Here is an 18,289-nt window from a genome sequence, read left to right on the forward strand (position 1 = left end):
TACTTGTGTTTTCACATTTTTAGAAGAATTGCATAGAAATATACAATATATTCTTTAATTGAAATATTGTGTTAGTTTCAAGTGTACAGCAAAGTGATTCAGTTATGAAAATAAAAAAATCAAGTTATTACTTGCAATTTTATCTACAAGTATAAGTACCTAACCTTGCTTAGGGAATATGGTACTGTTTTAATGCTTAGCTCATGGAGGCTTTTTTAAATCAAACTTCCTACCTTTATCGATTGTTTCAGAATTACAAGAATTCATGGTTAGTAGAATTTCTTTTTCTTTTTTTAATGTTTAATTTTATTTCTTTTTATACAGCAGGTTCTTATTAGTCATCAATTTTATACACATCAGTGTATACATGTCAATCTCAATCGCCCAATTCATAACACTACCAACAAAACCCCTGGCGATTTTCTCCCCTTGGTGTCCATACATTTGTTCCCTGCATCTGTGTCTCAAATTCTGCCCTGCAAACCGGTTCATCTGTACTATTTTTCTAGGTTCCACATATATGCGTTAACATATGATATTTGCTTTACTCTTTCTGACATACTTCACTCTGTATAACAGTCTCTAGATCCAGGCACGTCTCAACAAAAGACTCAGTTTTGTTCCTTTCTATGGCTGAGTAATATTCCATTGTATATATGTGCCACATCTTCTTTATCCATTCATCTGTCGATGGGCATTTAGGTTGCTTCCATGACCTGGCTGTTGTAAATAGTGCTGCAATGAACATTGGGGTGCATGTATCTTTTTGAATTATGGTTTTCTCTGGGTATATGCCCAGTAGTGGGATTGCTGGATCATATAGTAATTCTATTTTTAGTTTTTTAAGGAACCTCCATACTGTTATTCAAAGAGGCTGTATCAATTTACATTCCCACCAACAGTGCAAGAGGGTTCCCTTTTCTCCACACCCTCTCCAGAATTTGTTGTTTGTAGATTTTCTGATGATGCCCATTCTAACTGGTGTGAGGTGATACCTCATTGTAGTTTTGAGTTGCATTTCTGTAATAATTTGTGATGTTGAGCAGCTTTTCATGTGCTTCTTGGCCATCTGTATGTCTTCTTTGGAGAAATGTCTATTTAGGTCTTCTGCCCATTTTTGGATTGGATTGTTTGTTTCTTTAATATTGAGCTGCATGAGCTGTTTATATATTTTGGAGGTTAATCCTTTGTCTGTTGATTCATTTGCAAATATTTTCTCCCATTCTGAGGGTTGTCTTTTCATCTTGTTTATGGTTTCCTTTGCTGTACAAAAGCTTTGAAGTTTCATTAGGTCCCATTTGTTTATTTTTGTTTTTATTTCCATTACTCTAGGAGGTGGATCAAAAAAGATCTTGCTGTGATTTAGAACACTTAAGAGTGTTCTTCCTATGTTTTCCTCTAAGAGTTTTATCATCTCTGTTCTTACATTTAGGTCTCAAATCCATTTTGAGTTTATTTTCATGTATGGTGTTAGGGAGTGTTCTAATTTCATTCTTTTACATGTAGCTGTCCAGTTTTCCCAGCACCACTTATTGAAGAGACTGTCTTTTCCCCATTGTATATCCTTGTCTCCTTTGTCATAGATTAGTTGACCATGGGTGCATGGGTTTACCTCTGGGCTTTCTATCTTGTTCCATTGATCCATGTTTCTGTTTTTGTGCCAGTACCATATTGTCTTGATTACTGTAGCATTGTACTATAGTCTGAAGTCAGGGAGTCTGATTCCTCCAGCTCCATTTTTTTCCCCTCAAGACTGCTTTGGCTATTCAGGATCTTTGGTTTCTCCATGCAAATTTTAAGATTTTTTGTTCTAATTCCATAAAAAATAACATTGGTAATTTGATAGGGAATGCGTTGAATCCGTAGATTGCTTTGAGTACTATAGTCATTTTCACAATCTTGATTCTTCCAATCCAAGAACATGGTATATCTCTCCATCTGTTGGTATAATTTTTAACTTCTTTCATCAGTGTCTTATAGTTTTCTGCATACAGGTCTTTTGTCTCCCTAGGTAGGTTTATTCCTACATATTTTATTCTTTTGTTGCAATGGTAAATGGGAGTGTTTCCTTAATTTCTCTTTCAGTTTGTTCATCATTAGTGTATAGGAATGCAAGAGAATTCTGTGCATTAATTTGGTATCCTGCAACTTTACCAAATTCATTGATTAGCTCTAGTAGTTTTCTGGTGGCATCTTTAGGATTCTCTATGTATAGTATCATGTCATCTGCAAACAGTGACAGTTTTTCTTCTTCTTTTCCAATTTGTATTCCTTTTATTTCTTTTTCTTCTCTGATTGTTGTGGCTAGGACTTCCAAAACTATGTTGAATAATAATGGTGAGAGTGGACATCCTTGTCTTATTCCTTATCTTGAAGGAAATGCTTTCCATTTTTCACCATTCACAATGATGTTTGCTGTGGTTTTGTCGCATATGGCCTTTATTAATTTGAGGTAGGTTCCCTCTATGCCCACTTTCTGGAGGTTTTTAACATAAATGGGTGTTGAATTTTGTCAAAAGCTTTTTCTGCATCTATTGAGATGATCATATGGTTTTTCTTCTTCAATTTGTTAATATGGCATATTACATTGATTGATTTGCATATATTGAGGAATACTTGCATCGCTGGGATAAATCCCACTTGATCATGTTGTATGATCCTTTTAATGTGTTGTTGGATGCTTTCCTAGTATTTTGTTGAGGATTTTTGCATCTATATTTATCAGTGATATTGGCCCCTAAATTTCTTTTTCTGTAGTATCTTTTTCTGGTTTTGGTATCAGGGAGATGGTGGCCTCATAGAATGAATTTGGGAGTGTTCCATCCTCTGCAAGATTTTGGAAGAGTCTGAGAAAGATTGGTGTTAGCTCTTCTCTAAATGTTTGATAGAATTCACCTGTGAAGCCATCTGGTCCTGGACTTCTGTTTGTTGGAAGATTTTTAATCACAGTTTCAATTTTATTACTTGTGATTCGTCTGTTTATGTTTTCTATTTCTTCCTGGTTCAGTCTTGGAAGGTTATACCTTTCTAAGAATTTGTCCATTTCTTTCAGGTTGCCCATTTTATTGGCATAGAGTTTTTTGTAGTAATTTCTTAGGATGCTTTGTATTTCTTTAGTGTCTATTGTAACTTCTGTTTCATTTCTAATTTTATTGATTTGAGCCCTCTCACTCTTTTTCTTGATGAGTCTGGCTAATGGCTTATCAATTTTGTTTAACTTCTCAAAGACCCAGCTTTTAGTTTTACTTATCTTTGCTATTGTTTTCTTTGTTTCTATTTCATTTATTTCTGCTCTGATCTTCATGATTTCTTTCCTTCTGCTAACTTTGGGTTTTGTTTGTTGTTCTTTCTCTAGTTCCTTTAGGTGTAAGGTTAGATGGTTTATTTGAGAATTTTCTTGTTTCTTGAGGTAGGCTTGTATAGCTATAAACTTCCCTCTTAGAACTGTTTTTTCTGTATCCCATAGGTTTTGGATCATCGTGTTTTCATTGTCATTTGTCTCTAGGTATTTTTTGATTTCCTCTTTGATTTCTTCAGTGATCTCTTGGTTATTTAGTAACACATTGTTTACCTCCATGTGTTTGTATTTTTTACGTTTTTTTCCCTGTAATTCATTTCTAATCTCATAACGTTGTGGTTCAGAAAAGATGCTTGATATGATTTCAATTTTCTTAAATTTACTGAGGCTTGATTTGTGACCCCAGATGTGATCTATCCTGGAGAATGTTCTGTGCACACTTGGGAAGAAACTGTAATCTGCTGTTTCTGGATGGAATGTCCTATAAATATAAAGTCTATCTGGTCTATTGTGTCATTTAAAGTTTCTGTTTCCTTATTTATTTTCATTTTGGATGATCTGTCCATTTGTGTAAGTGAGGTGTTGAGGTCCCCCACTTTTATTGTGTTACTGTCAATTTCCTCTTTTATAGCTGTTAGCAATTGCCTTATGTATTGTGGTGCTCCTATGTTGGTTGCATATATATTTATAATTATTATATCTTCTTCTTGGATTGATCCCTTGATCATTATGTAGTGTCCTTTCTTGTCTCTTGTAACATTCTTTATTGTAAAGTCTATTTTATCTGATATGCGTATTGCTACTCCAGCTTTCTTTTGACTTCCATTTGCATGGAATATCTTTTTCCATCCCCTCACTTTCAGTCTTTATGTGTACCTAGGTCTGAAGTGGGTCTCTTGTCTCATATATATGGGTCTTGTTTTTGTATCCATTCAGCAAGCCTCTGTCTTTTGGTTGGAGCATTTAATCTATTCATGTTTAAGGTAATTATCAATACGTATGTTCCTATGACCATTTTCTTAATTGTTTTGTGTTTGTTTTTGTAAGTCTTTTCCTTCTCTTGTGTTTCCCACTTAAAGAAGTTCCTTAAGCATTTTTTGTAGAGCTGGTTTGGTGGTGCTGAATTCTCTTAGCTTTTGCTTGTCCGTAAAACTTTTGATTTCTCCATCGAATCTGAATTAGATCCTTGCAGGGTAGGGTAATCTTGGTTGTAGGTTCTCTCCTTTCATCACTTTAAGTATTTCTTGCCATTCCCTTCTGGCTTGTAGGTTTTCTGCTGAGAAATAAGCTGTTAACCTTATGGGAGTTCCCTTATATGTTATTTGTCATTTTTCCCTTGCTGCTTTCAATAATTTTTCTTTGTCTTTTATTTTTGCCTATTTGATTACTATGTGTCTCAGCATGTTTCTCCTTGGGTTTATCCTGCCTGAGCTTCCGTGACTTGGGTGGCTCTTTCCTTTCCCATGTAGGGAAGTTTTTGACTCTAATCTCTTCAGATATTTTTTCGGGTCCTTTCTCTCTCTCTTCTCCTTCTGGGACCCCTATAATGTGAATGTTGTTGCATTTAGTGTTGTTCCAGAGGTCTCTTAGGCTGTCTTCATTTCTTTTCATTCTTTTTTCTTTATTCTGTTCCGTAACAGTGAATTCCACCATTCTGTCTTCCAGGTCACTTATCCGTTCTTCTGCCTCAGTTATTCTGCTATTGATTCCTTCTAGTGTAGTTTTCATTTTAGTTATTGTATTGTTCATGTCTGTTTGTTTTTTCTTTAATTCTTCTAAGTTTTTGTTAAACATTTCTTGCATCCTCACAATCTTTGTCTCCATTCTTTTTCCGAGGTCCTGGATCATCTTCACTATCATTATTCTGAATTCTTTTTCTGGAAGGTTGCCTTAGTTGTTTTTCTGGGGTTTTATCTTGTTCCTTCATCTGGTACATAGCCCTCTGCCTTTTCATTTTGTCTATCTTTCTGTGAATGTTGTTTTCATTCCACAAACTGCAGGATTGTAGTTCTTCTTTCTTCTGCTGTCTGCCCTCTGGTGGATGAAGCTATCTAAGAGGCTTGTGTAAGTTTCCTGATGGGAGGGACTGGTGGTGGGTAGAGCTGACTGTTGCTCTGGTGGACAGAGCTCAGTAAAACTTTAATCTACTTGACTGTTGATGGGTGCAGCTGGGTTCCCTCCCTGTTGGCTGTTTGGCCTGAGGCAACCCAACACTGTAGCCTACCTGGGCTCTTTGGTGGGGCTAATGACACACTCTGGGAGGGCTCATGCCAAGGGATATTTCCCAGAGCTTCTGCTGCCAGTGTCCTTGTCCCCACGGTGAGCCACAGCCAACCCCCACCTCTGCAGGAGACCCTCCAACACTAGCAGGTAAGTCTGGTTCAGTCTCCCCTGGGGTCACTGCCCCTTCCCTTGGGTCCCGATGCACACACTAATTTGTGTGTGTCCTGCAAGAGTTGAGTCTCTGTTACCCCCAGTCCTGTCGAAGTCCTGCAATAAATTCTCACCAGGCTTCAAAGTCTGATTCTCTAGGAATTCCCCCTCCCATTGCCGGACCCCCAGGTTGGGAAGCCTGACGTGGGGCTCAGAACCTTCACTCCAGTGGGTGGACTTCTGTGGTATAAGTGTTCTCCAGTCTGTGATTCACCCACCCAGCAGTTATGGGATTTGGTTTTACTGTGATGGCACCCCTCCTACCGTCTCATTGTGGCTTCTCCTTTGTCTTTGGATGTGGGGTATCTTTTTTGGTGAGTTCCAGTGTCTTCCTGTCGATGATTGTCTAGCAGCTAGTTGTGATTCTGGTGTTCTCACAAGAGGGAGTGAGAGCACGTCCTTCTACTCTGCCATCTTGGTTCCTCCATGGTTAGTAGAATTTTTTATTACACTGAAGGCTGAACAGAACTAGAGCTCTCAAATTATGTTTCATGGGATATTTAAATGAATAAAGTCTTTCTCAGTAAAATTTTACCAGCATTCACAACAATTATTATCTATGTTAAAGCTGACAAAGAACATCATATTTACTTGAAATTGCAACGTTTTCCACATTAAGAATTATCTAGGCTAGCAATGGTTTTAAACTCCTTTTGAGGGAGGCTGGGGTTTTTATAATGAAACCTCAAAGATGTAGTGAGGAACAAGGAGGTGACTGAGGTGGCAGGGTTCTGAGCTTCTCCACTAACACTCAAAAGGCCACATGGGTCACTTTAAGATTATGTCATCAGGAAAATCAATGTGCCTTCTGCCTTGCTATCTTTCAGATCACTGGTGGAGGAAGCCAGCTGCCATGTCCTGAGGACACTCAGGCAACCTTGTGGAGAAACCCCTGTGACGAAGGACTGAGGTCTATGTCATCAGCCATATGGAAGCAGATCGGTCAGCTCCAGTCATGTCTTAAGATGACTGCAGCCCTGACCTATGGTTTTAACCAAAGTAGGGCCCTAGGTACCATAGTTCTATTGAATATTAGTGAGTACTTCATGACAAAAAAGTCTCAGAGGTCAAATAAGTATGGGGAGGTCAGAATAAACAGAGTTAGGAAGGTTTGTTTCCTGCAGAATTTTAAGAAGTCTTTAATATAACATACACACTGTGGCTCTGGGTGATTCTAGATCTAAGAGGAGCTAACAGGAACTTGGCTGTTTTCATTAGACCCCACATCTTGGTAGTATGCTTTTCTATTCAAGTCTAAAAGTTGTAGACCTGTTTACTAAGAAAGAGCTCTTTATCCCTAATTAAGTGGCAAGACATTACCACCAGTGGTTAAATGTTTGATCCAGGTCAATCTTCCAATATAGTAATGGATTGTTTTATAAGCAAGTGATAGGTATAAATGGGGCTGTCATACAGCTGCTCATTGTAAGATGGATGTTTTAATAATACATGAATATCTTTTTCTATACTATAGACTCTCCTAAATGTTTCTGAATAATAAAACCTATTTTACAGATCAACAAACTATGTTGCAGAAGTGTGGTTAATTGCTCAAGGTAGAAAACCCATCAAAGTGGCCCAGTGGGGAATCCACTGTTCTTTCCATTGTACCATGATACCTTCAATATGATCCTGGTATATCCAACTCTATCTGGGTTTCTCAACTTCTCTACTTACTCCAGGTACTCATAGCCTTGGACATATCTGTCTCCTGTGTCTGATCTCCTGTTTTTCCTTACACCTTTTGCAATGACTATCAACAATTTTCCATGTTTCAAGAATTTTCCTAACCAATACTTATTGATCATTTATTATATTTTAAGCACTATATTCATTCTAATTGCCAATTTACATAAGAAGAAAGTAAGGTAAGTGATTTCTTTAAGGTCACACAAATTTTGAAGTTATTGGGGTTAGAACCTAGACCTTGGTCTTGTGCCCATGCTCTTTACCACTATGCATATTTCCATGACCTATATCATTCAAAGTGTCTGCTCCTGCATCTGAATTAATGTAACTCATATATTTTCTATGACTTCTGTAGGCCCTAGGACACAGGACTATATTTCATTTATTGTCACTTATGTATTACTTTTTTCCAAATAAAATTATATATAGTTTATTTTAAACATTTTATATATATATACACATAGACATATATATAGTTTTCTTTTAAGTATTATATATAATATATATTATATATATAATATATATATATATATATATATATATATATATATATATAAAATGTGTCACTTTCTAACTACATTATAGACTAATTAAAAAGTAGAAATTGTGTCTTGAGGAGATACCAGTGCTTGGCAAATTTAACTAAGTTCGTTGGTATGCTGCGATCGTGGTAGAAAATTGTAAACAAAAAAGGACCAAATAAACTGTTTTTGATATTTACTAAAGTTTCCACTAAACAACTTTGATAGTTATGCTCAGGAAAGAGTCTGAAAAGTAGCTCTGCTCTGCACCAGCTGTGTGCCCTGGGCATCAGCTTCCTTGTCTATAAAAGGGGGACAATGGTATTTACCTCTTAGGTGGCTGATGTGTGCAGAGCACTTGGAACTGGGCCTGTCGCTTATGCTAGTACAGTGTTAGCTTCTATTAGACAACACTGTGAAAGAGTTGCTACTGGAATAAATCATCAAGTTTTCATTCCTATCAGGCTCACCATGAAAACAGTTCTTCACTACTCCCCAGCCTCTCACCAGACAGCTGACATCAAGTGGTGACCCTGATCTGCAGGTATTCGCCCTTCGCTGCATTGCTGCAGGGTGTGAATGCCAACATGGGTCTGTTGTGGCTTTTGTCCAAAACAGATTTATTTTCACAAGTGGCACTAGGATGTCCTGTCCTCAGACACATGGCCACAGAGTAAGGGCATGGGACAGGAGCCCTGAAAAGGTTATGGTGGCCCCAGTGGAATCAGTTCTGTACAAGGGCTTTTCCCTAAGGCATTCGCACACTGAACCCTCAAGATCCAGACCTGTGCGAGTCAGCTCTTTACACTTGGAGCTTCTGTCTTTGACTCCCATCCACTTTTCAGAGAATTGTGAGTTTAAATGAACTTTGCAGCCACTTCCTTCTGACCTTGACCTTTTCACTACAGTAAGACTAAACTGTTTTTACAAGTTTTCATCTCCATCTGAAAATCTCTCCTCTTTTTCTCCCATATTTACCTCCTCCCTCCCACCATGACCCCCACTGTATCTATTAGCATGTCTTGCATTTCGGGGATTAATTCAGTTAGCCGCTCCTATAGGAAGCCCTCCCTCCCTGGTATCTTCCTCCTTCCTTTTCCCCCACCAGGTGGATGATATAAATAACCTTACACGGTTCTTGCAAAATGATTTACAGAATGCTATACATTTATAGGCATGCTGAATTTTATAATACGATGACAATAATGATTGATATATCTTTGTATTTCAATCATTAATATTGTATCTGAATCCTAGGACATACTTAATAAATGTTTGCAGAAATATATGAAAAAATAAATGCTATGTATCCCTGTTTCCACTATCCACAAATAAGCTATTCAATATGATCAGAATGGATTCTTGCAGAATCAAATTGAAAAGCACAAGTCTAGCAACAAATTGTCTGCCATTCTGGAAACTGAAAAGTAAAATTAATAAATTATAGAAGTTCAGTGGTGGAAGGAACATTAGAGATTCAAGTGACTCAGATGACTATATCAAATTAGTGTCAAAATTCAGATTTCCCAATTGTTTTGTAAACAGAGTGCTTTTGAAATTAGTCAGATATTCAGGTAAGACTGAAGATGAAGTGTGGCAGCAATGTGATAGCTGTGCTTCACAGGCAAACTAAGAGTTAAGACTCTGCCTCTAATAACCCATATGGCTATAGATTCTTTTAATTAAGATCTAGGGCTTCCTGATTTCTCTTTCTACTTCTCCCCATTTACTTCCAACACACTTCTTCAATAAAGAGATTAGGTCTAAGACAATAAAAAGCTCTCTTGTTCTCACCTGTCTTCCATCCTAGTACTTCTTCTGAGTGTAAACAAGCCTTCTTGTCACCTTGAGCAAAGGATCATTGGATGAATCTATATTGGATGAATAAGCTCGAACACTTCTTTTATGTAACTGTTCTCAGTTTGAAGAAGTGTATGTTGACTCTCAGAGTCTCAGTATTTATCCCGTATAGAGTCATGGCCGAGAGAGAGTATAAAGTGCTCAGACTCTAGAGTCAGACCCCGCATATGAAAATCTGTCTCTACCATTCACTAGCTACAGATTGCTGGATATATTTCTTAGCTTTTTTTTTGTATCATTTCTCTCATTTGTGAAATGAGAATAAGAAGAGCATCTAAATCATAGATTTGTTCTGAGAATTAATAATTGATTAACATAAGATTCTTAGGTTAATTCCTAGTTTACAGTATAAACTCAGTACACACTATGGTTTTAGTTTGAATTCATGGTTATTTTGTTGAATAAGGAACTTTTATATCAATTTTTTAATTCTTATTTTCTCTGAGTTTCTAGAGAAGAGAGTGGACTAAAAATGCCATTTTAAAATGGTATACATTTTTTTTTTCAAAATATTGATTTCCAGTATTTCCACATACATTTCCAAAATAGTGAATATGCTGCCTTCCGCACTGGGGGCTCTGGATCCATTTTTCTTTAACCAATGATTAACAAGTAAGTGCAGGTTTCTAACTTTTTAGCTTTGAGTTCTTTCACTATTCCTATGCCTTCTTTAAATTCAGGCATTGTTGAATCAGGATGAGCCTCTAAATGGGAATTTGGGTACTGAGTCAGCATTCACTGGGAAACTGTTGAATACATGGGAACCTCTGGACTTGGATCAATATCAGTTTTTTTTAAAAGGAAAGCTATTCCTTTGTCTTTACTTTGGTTGTAGTAATATTGTTTTAGCATCTAAATCCTCTTTAGGTTTTTTCTTTTTTAGCCAATAGAAACACCACGACTAGTTGTTTCTCTTCCTAGCTGATTTATCTCCATTCTGAAAAAGTATCTTAGGGACTCAGGTCCTAATATTCAGAGGCAGTACAGAGTTGGTTAAAAAAATAAAAGCAGGTATTCTTATATGAGATTATGGGATCCTTGAGGGAAGAGGTTCTTTCTTGTTCACCTTGTGATCGCTTATGATTAGTGCAGTGCCTGGTGTTGTTTCTCATTTAATACATGTTGTATAAAAGAATTCACCTATACTTGTGTTTGAACGTGTAGCTAACACGTAAGAGGGCCTCTGTTCTGGAATACCTATTGTCAACTCAGCATCTTCCTTATTCTGATCAAACCATTCTGCTACTCTCTATAGTAACTTTATCAAACCATCTCCACAGAGGAAATTCCCAGGTTTCTTAATGCCAAACATTAATTTACTTATATCTATAGCTTACCTATTTCCTTTTTCTTGCTTCCTTAAAGGAACTGTCCCTTTCCCTATTTAAGACTCTTATTCCCACTGTTAGATCTCATTGCACTTTTTCTTCTTAGGAAGCTTTTATTATTAATTGTCTCAGATGGATTCTTCATATGAACTTTTAAAAATGCTGTCTCTTTAATTCAGGAAAGAAAAAAAGATTGGGGAGGGCTCTCAAATCCACATTCTTCTCTACCTTTTCTCTATTTCCTCCCATTGTTTTTAATTGTTGGGGAGAGAAGGGAATGGAGAGTTAGTGCTCAATGTATATGGAGTTTCAGTTTGGGAAGATGAAAAAAGTTCTGGAGATGGATAATGTTAATAGTTGAATTAAAATGTAAATGTACTTAATGACACTGAAATGTGCACTTTAAAATTATTAGAATGTTAAATTTTATGTTATGTAGATTTACCACAATTTAAAATAAAAACAAGGTAACTTATGCTCAATGTCTGATGCTCAAGGCACAAAGGCATTGTTTAAAGAACCCTTATGATTTTGAACAAACTGGCCCAGCAGGGAGATTTTAACCTGCAGTCCCTAACAGGCACAACAGTCTGTGTTTGTAAACAGAGCCTTATTGCACTAGTGAGAGCAGACACAGAACAGTGTCAGCTCATTAATTGGGTGTCAGCTCCCTGCCAGGAAGAAAGCTTAATGAGTCATCTCACCATAAAGAACTGGAGCTCAATGGAGGGGCAAATGGCTTAGAGAAAGTGAGAAAGAATTGTCCAGCAATAACTACATGTATAGAAAAGCTTGAAGCCCACCTGTTGGGATAAAGAGAGAGCAGCATTTGGGAATGGATGGTTTCTCTCTATTCTGCTATTCAAAGGGAAACATGAGTTTATGATCTTATAAGTGCAGCAATGACCAGTGTGTATATTCATGTTTATTGTGAATAAAATAATTTGAAATTATTCAAAACACATTTTTGTATAAAGTTTATGAAGTTTTTCTTTTATTCTGTTCAAAATATAAATATTCTACTTTTCCACACAAAATCTTCTATAACAAAGCACATGCTTTTCAATGCTTTTATTGAAACTCAAATATATTCCTGACGCCAACAGCAAATTTTACAGAAGGATGTCAGATGTGTGTTATGTATTTCATAGTCATTAGATATTTAAAAACTATTTAACAAGAACACATTCTTAAAACTGAAAAAAATCTTTCTGATTCCTAATCCCAATATTCACATAAAAGGATACGCCAGGTTTTCACATAATGCTGCAGGCTCATACCTGATGTTAGTTCATTATTAGAACACTGTGTTCTTCTACCTTGGGCCATTGGTCTTATTGATTTGTGTGATCTTTTAATACTAACAAATGTTAATCTACCATTATATACTTCCCTCAATTTGTTGTTTACATTTTTACTTTACTCACGGTATTTTTACCATGAGTTTGATTAATAAATTGTATTTTAAACTTTTTTGTCATTTCACTATTTTTCTCATTCCCAGAAGAATCACAAAATCTCCACTCTGCTAATTGCTTTCTCAGCCTAGGTGGCTTTTCTAGAGCTTTTTGCCTCATATTAAATCACCAGTTTTTCTTTCTCTCAGCTTCATTCTACCCCCAACACCATACACATTTCAACAATTGGATGTGTCATGTGCTCTGCTGAGAAAATTAGGGAGATTTAATTATTGATCACTGCCATAAACCTGAGATTTTCTTCTCTCTAAAATTAATCTACTTTTGTAGTTTTAAAACAGGGCCTTAAATGCTCTGACTCTCCTATAGATAGATAGGGATCTGTATTTCCTTCCCTTAAATCCGGATGGCTTGTGACTGCTTTGACAAATAGGTGGAAGTGGTGCTATATAGAGACTGAATTATAAAAAGTCATGAAGCTTGCATCTTGTTCACTGAAACACTCCCTCTTGGACCGGAGCTGCAATGTAAGAAATCCAACTACATTGAGGCCACCATCTGGGAGAGGTCCTATAGAGAGGCCACATGGAGAGACTCTGAGACTCTGTGGAGGGAGAAAGCCACTTGAATCATTTCTGCCCAGCACTGGACATGTGAGTGAAGAAGACTCCAGATGATACCACACCTCAGCTATTCAAATCTTCCCAGCTGAGGCACCAGACACTATAGAACCCAAAGACAAGCCATGTTTTCTGAGTCTTAATTTCTTATCCATAGAATCCATAAGTATAATAAAATATTTTGTTTGCAGGTGGTTTGTCTTGCAGCAATAAAAAACTAGTCATCTGTCTACCAGGAAGCCTTCTATCAATGAATAGGAAACTTTTCTACATACTCTTCAGCCCTTGATATCTCTCTCCAGCAATTGCCTTCTTTTTGTCTTCAAATAAGCATAAAATTATCATATAACTAACCTTGTTGACATATGCATCACCCTCAGAAATTTCTTCATTTGTAATCTGCCCATTGTAATCTCTCACTCCTGCCCATGCTTTCCCCAAGCAACTACTCATCTGTCTCTATAGATTAATTTGCATTTTCTGAAATTTTGTATTAATGGACGAGCATATGGATAGCTTTAATTGCCTATTTCTTCAGTGAACTTTACAATTTTGTTTCTTTCATGGATTTTGTTCACTTCTAAATTGTTTTATTTTCTCATTATTTTGTAAAATTTCAAACATTTATTGCTAATATTTGGAAATAAATTGATCTTATAACTTGTTTCATTATTGATCTCTACTGTGATGCCTTAGGATTTTGCATGTGCAAGATTATGTCATCTGCAAATGAAGGCAGTTTTCTTTCTTCCCTTCCCATCTTTCCTTTAGTTTCTTTTTTCTTTTCTCTTTATTGTCCTGACTACAATCTCTAGTACAATCTTAAAAATGAATGGTAAGAACAGTCATCCTTGACTTGTTCCTGATCTTAGGAGAAAATAAGTAAGTCTTTTACCATAGACTATGATATAAGCTGTAAGTTTGCCATAGCTTTCATTTATCAGGTTGAAGAATTTCCCTTCTACATCTAGTTTATTTAGAGTTTTATTCAAGGCTAGGTGTTGGGTTTTGTCAAATGTTTTTTCAGTGTTTCTTGAAATGATAATGTATCTTTTTGTCCTTTATTCTGATAATATGTTGTGTTATATGAATTGATTTTTGAATAGTAAACCAACCTTACATTTGTGGGATAAATCCCACATTTTCATGGTGTATAATATACTTTTATACTGCTAAATTAATTTTGTTAGTATTTTGTTAAAGATTTGTGTATCTGTGCTCATGGAAGTTATTCATTTGTTTTGTTTTTTTTCTTTTCTTATGATGTCACTGTTTAGTTTTGATACCAGAGTAATGCTGGCCTCCTAGAATGAGGTGGGAAATGTTCTTTCTCTGTTTTCTGAAACAGTTTGTAAAGGCTCACCATTTTTCTTTAATATTTGATTTAATTCACTTTTGAAGTCACATAGGCCTCAGCTTTTCTTTATAAGATTTTTAATTACTTAATTTTTTTAATTTGTTATAGATCTATTCAGACTTTCTATTTATGCTTGAGTTAGTTTTGCTAATTTTTGGCTTTCACAGAATTTGTCCATTTTGTCAAAGTTGTCTAATTTTTTTTTTAATTTTCATGTTATTTTCTTATAATTCTTTTAATTTCTCTTTGTCAGTAATAGTGTCCATCATTGATTCCTGATTTTGGAAATTTGAGTCATTGTTGTTTTTTGTATGACTTGTATGACTTCCATGTGGTAGCATACAACTTCACATATAGTATGAGACCCTTACAACAGTATACTTCCTCTTCTCCTGTTGTGGTTTTTTGTGCTATTTTTCAATTATTTTTGCCAATTATTTTAAAAAGAGATTTTAATTAAATATTATATTTAGCTAAGTAGTTGCCATCTGGGCTGTGTCATTCTACTTATAGATCTAGAGTCCCACTTTTCTTTTTGGTGTGAAACACTCCCCTTACATTTTTGTCTTTATGTCTGCTGGTGATACATTTCTACAGCTTTTCTATGTCTAAAGTAAGCCTTTCTCTCACCTCCATTTTTAAAACATATTTTTGTTTTGGTAGAAAATTCTAGATTTATAGTATGTTTCTTTAAGCTCCTTAAACATATTGCTCCACTAACTTTTAGCTTGAATTGTTTCCAACATGAGGTTTGCTGTCATCTCATCATACTTTCTCATCTCATCTCATCTCATCTCACCTGCTTCCTCCATTCATAATGTGACTTCCTCTCATCTGGCTGCTTTTTTTTTTTTTTTTCTTTTGTGGGACACGGGCCTCTCACTGTTGTGGCCTCTCCCATTGCGGAGCAACAGGCTCCGGACACGCAGGCTCAGCAGCCATGTCTCACAGGCGCAGCTGCTCCGCGGCATGTGGGATCTTCCCGGACCGGGGCTCGAACCTGTGTCCCCTGCATCGGCAGGTGGACTCTCAACCACTGTGCCACCAGGGAAACCCTCTGGCTGCTTTTAAAATGTCTTTATCACTGGTTTTAAGTAAGTTGGTTATGAAATGCCTTTGTGTAGTTTTTGTTGTTTGTTTTTTTATGCTTCTTGTGATTAGGGTTTATGAAACATCTTGGATTTATGCGTTCATAGCTTTCATCAAATTCAAATTTAGAAAATTATCTACCATTAATTTTTCAATTTTTTTTCTGCCCCACCCTCAGGGACTCCAGTTTTATGTATATTAGACCATTTGAAATTGTCCCACAGGTCATCAATTCTGTTTTTTTTAATATACATTTTTTTCTCTCTTTGTTTCATTTCAGATCATTTCAGTTGTTATATCTTCAAATTCACTAATATACACTTATACAGTGTCTATCTATCATCCATTCAATCCAGTGAATATTTTTCTCAGACATCATAGTTTTTACCTTTATAAGTTCAATTTATGTTTCTTTATATCTTCCATATTCTGTTTAACATGCTCATTTTTCTCTAGATTATTGTGCATATGGAACGCACTTATAATAACTATTTTTACACCCTTATCTACTAATTCTGTATCATTTCTAGGTCTGTTTCATTTGAGTGATTTTCCTCCTTCATATGGATTATGTTTTCTGCTTCTTTGCATGCCTGGGAATCTTTGATTAGATGTCAGAGATTATCAATTTTACCTTGTTGAGGACTGCATTTAAAATATTTTATTTATATGAAATTGAGTAATTTGTAGTGAGGTGGATGGACCTAGAGTCTGTCATACAGAGTGAAGTAAGTCAGAAAGAGAAAAACAAATACCATATGCTAGCACATATATACGGATTCTGAAAAAAAAAAAAAAAGTTCTGATGAACCTAGGGGCAGGGCAGGAATAAAGATACAGATGTAGAGAATGGACTTGAGGACATGGGGAGGGGGAAGGGTAAGCTGGGATGAAGTGAGAGAGTAACATTGACATATATACATTACCAAATGTAAAATAGATAACTGTGGGAAACAGCTGCATAGCACAGGGAGATCAGCTCAGTGCTTTACAACCATCTAGAGGGGTGGGATAAGGAAGGTGGGAGGGAGACACAAGAGGGAGGGGGTATGGGGATATACGTATGCATATAGCTGGTTCACCTTGTTATACAGCAGAAACTAGCACAACACTGTAAAGCAATTATACTCCAATAGAGATGTCAAAAGAAATAAATAAATAAAAATAAAAAGCACACAAAAAGGAATTTTTAAAAAATATATTTTATTTCTATAAATGTCCATGACCTTTTCTGAGGATGCAGTTAAGTTACTTGGAAATTGTTTGATCCTTTTGTTCGTAACTTTAAACTTTGACAAACATGACTGGAGTATGTTTAGCATAGGGCTAAGTTTTCACAACTACTGAGGAAAAACTCTCTAAGTACTCTCCTCAATGACATATGAATTATGTTTTCTACTCTTACTTGCGGGAAAAGGAGCAAGAACTATTCTGTGCCCTGTGTGAGGTTTAGAGATTATTTCTCCTAATTCTTTCAGGTAGTTCTTTCCATGGCTTTGGATAGTTTTCTCAAATAAATGCAGCTTAATCAGTGCTTGGCACTCAGCTGAATCCTCAAGGGGGGACATGTCCTGATCTCCAGAGTTAACTCTGTGCAGTTCTTTTCTCTTGGACACTGCCCTGTGAAATCTAACCACATTGAGCTCTCTGGACCCTAAGATCTATTTTCTAAATGCAAGGAGACTACCTGGCTCCTTCTGAATCCCCCTTTTCTGCCTCATTGCCTGGAACTCTTCAGACATTAGACTAGAGCAATTGTAAGGCTTAACCTCTTATTTCTTATATCAGGGATTGCTGTCCTTCAGTGACGTGCAAATATCTTTAGAACCATATTTCCATAATTTTATCTAGTATTTTAGTTGTTTCAGTTCTGAGGGACTATCTGGTCTTTTTCACTGCCTCTTGGTCACAGCAGAAATCCTTCACAATGCCCAGTTCTTTTTTCTTTTTTTTTAATTGCGGTATAGTTGCTTTACAATGTTGTGTTAGCTCGTGCCGCGCAGCAAAGTGAATCAGCCATATGTATACATATATCCCCTCCTTTTTGGATTTTCTTCCCATTTAGGTCATCACAAAGCACTGAGTTCCCCATGCTATACAGCAGGTACTCATTAGTTATCTATTTTATAACTAGTGGTGTATATATGTCAATCCCAATGTCCCAATTCATCCCACCCTCCCTTTCCCTCCCTGCTGATTACAGGTTTGTTCTCTACATCTATGTCTCTATTTCTGTTCTACAAATAAGGTCATCTGTACCATTTTTCTAGATTCCACATATATGCATTAATATACAATATTTGTTTTTCTCTTTCTGGACTACTTCACTCTGTATGACAGTCTCTAGCCCCATCCACGTCTCTACAAATGACCCAGTTTTGTTCCTTTTTATGGCTGAGTAATATTCCATTGTATATATGTACCACATCTTTTTATCTATTCATTTGTTGATGGACATTTAGGTTGCTTCCATGTCCTGGCTATTGTTAATAGTGCTGCAATGAACATTGGAGTGCATGTGTCTTTTTGAATTATGGTTTCCTCAGAGTGTATAGTGGGCTTGCTGGGTCATACAGTAGTTCTATTTTTAGTTTCTTAAGGAACCTCCATACTGTTCTCCATAGTGGATGTATCAATTTACATCCCCATCAAGAGTGCAAGAATGTGCCCTTTTCT

Source organism: Lipotes vexillifer, unplaced genomic scaffold (assembly GCF_000442215.2).
Source record: "Lipotes vexillifer unplaced genomic scaffold, Lipotes_vexillifer_v1.1 scaffold228, whole genome shotgun sequence".
Classification (NCBI taxonomy): Eukaryota; Metazoa; Chordata; class Mammalia; order Artiodactyla; family Lipotidae; genus Lipotes; species Lipotes vexillifer.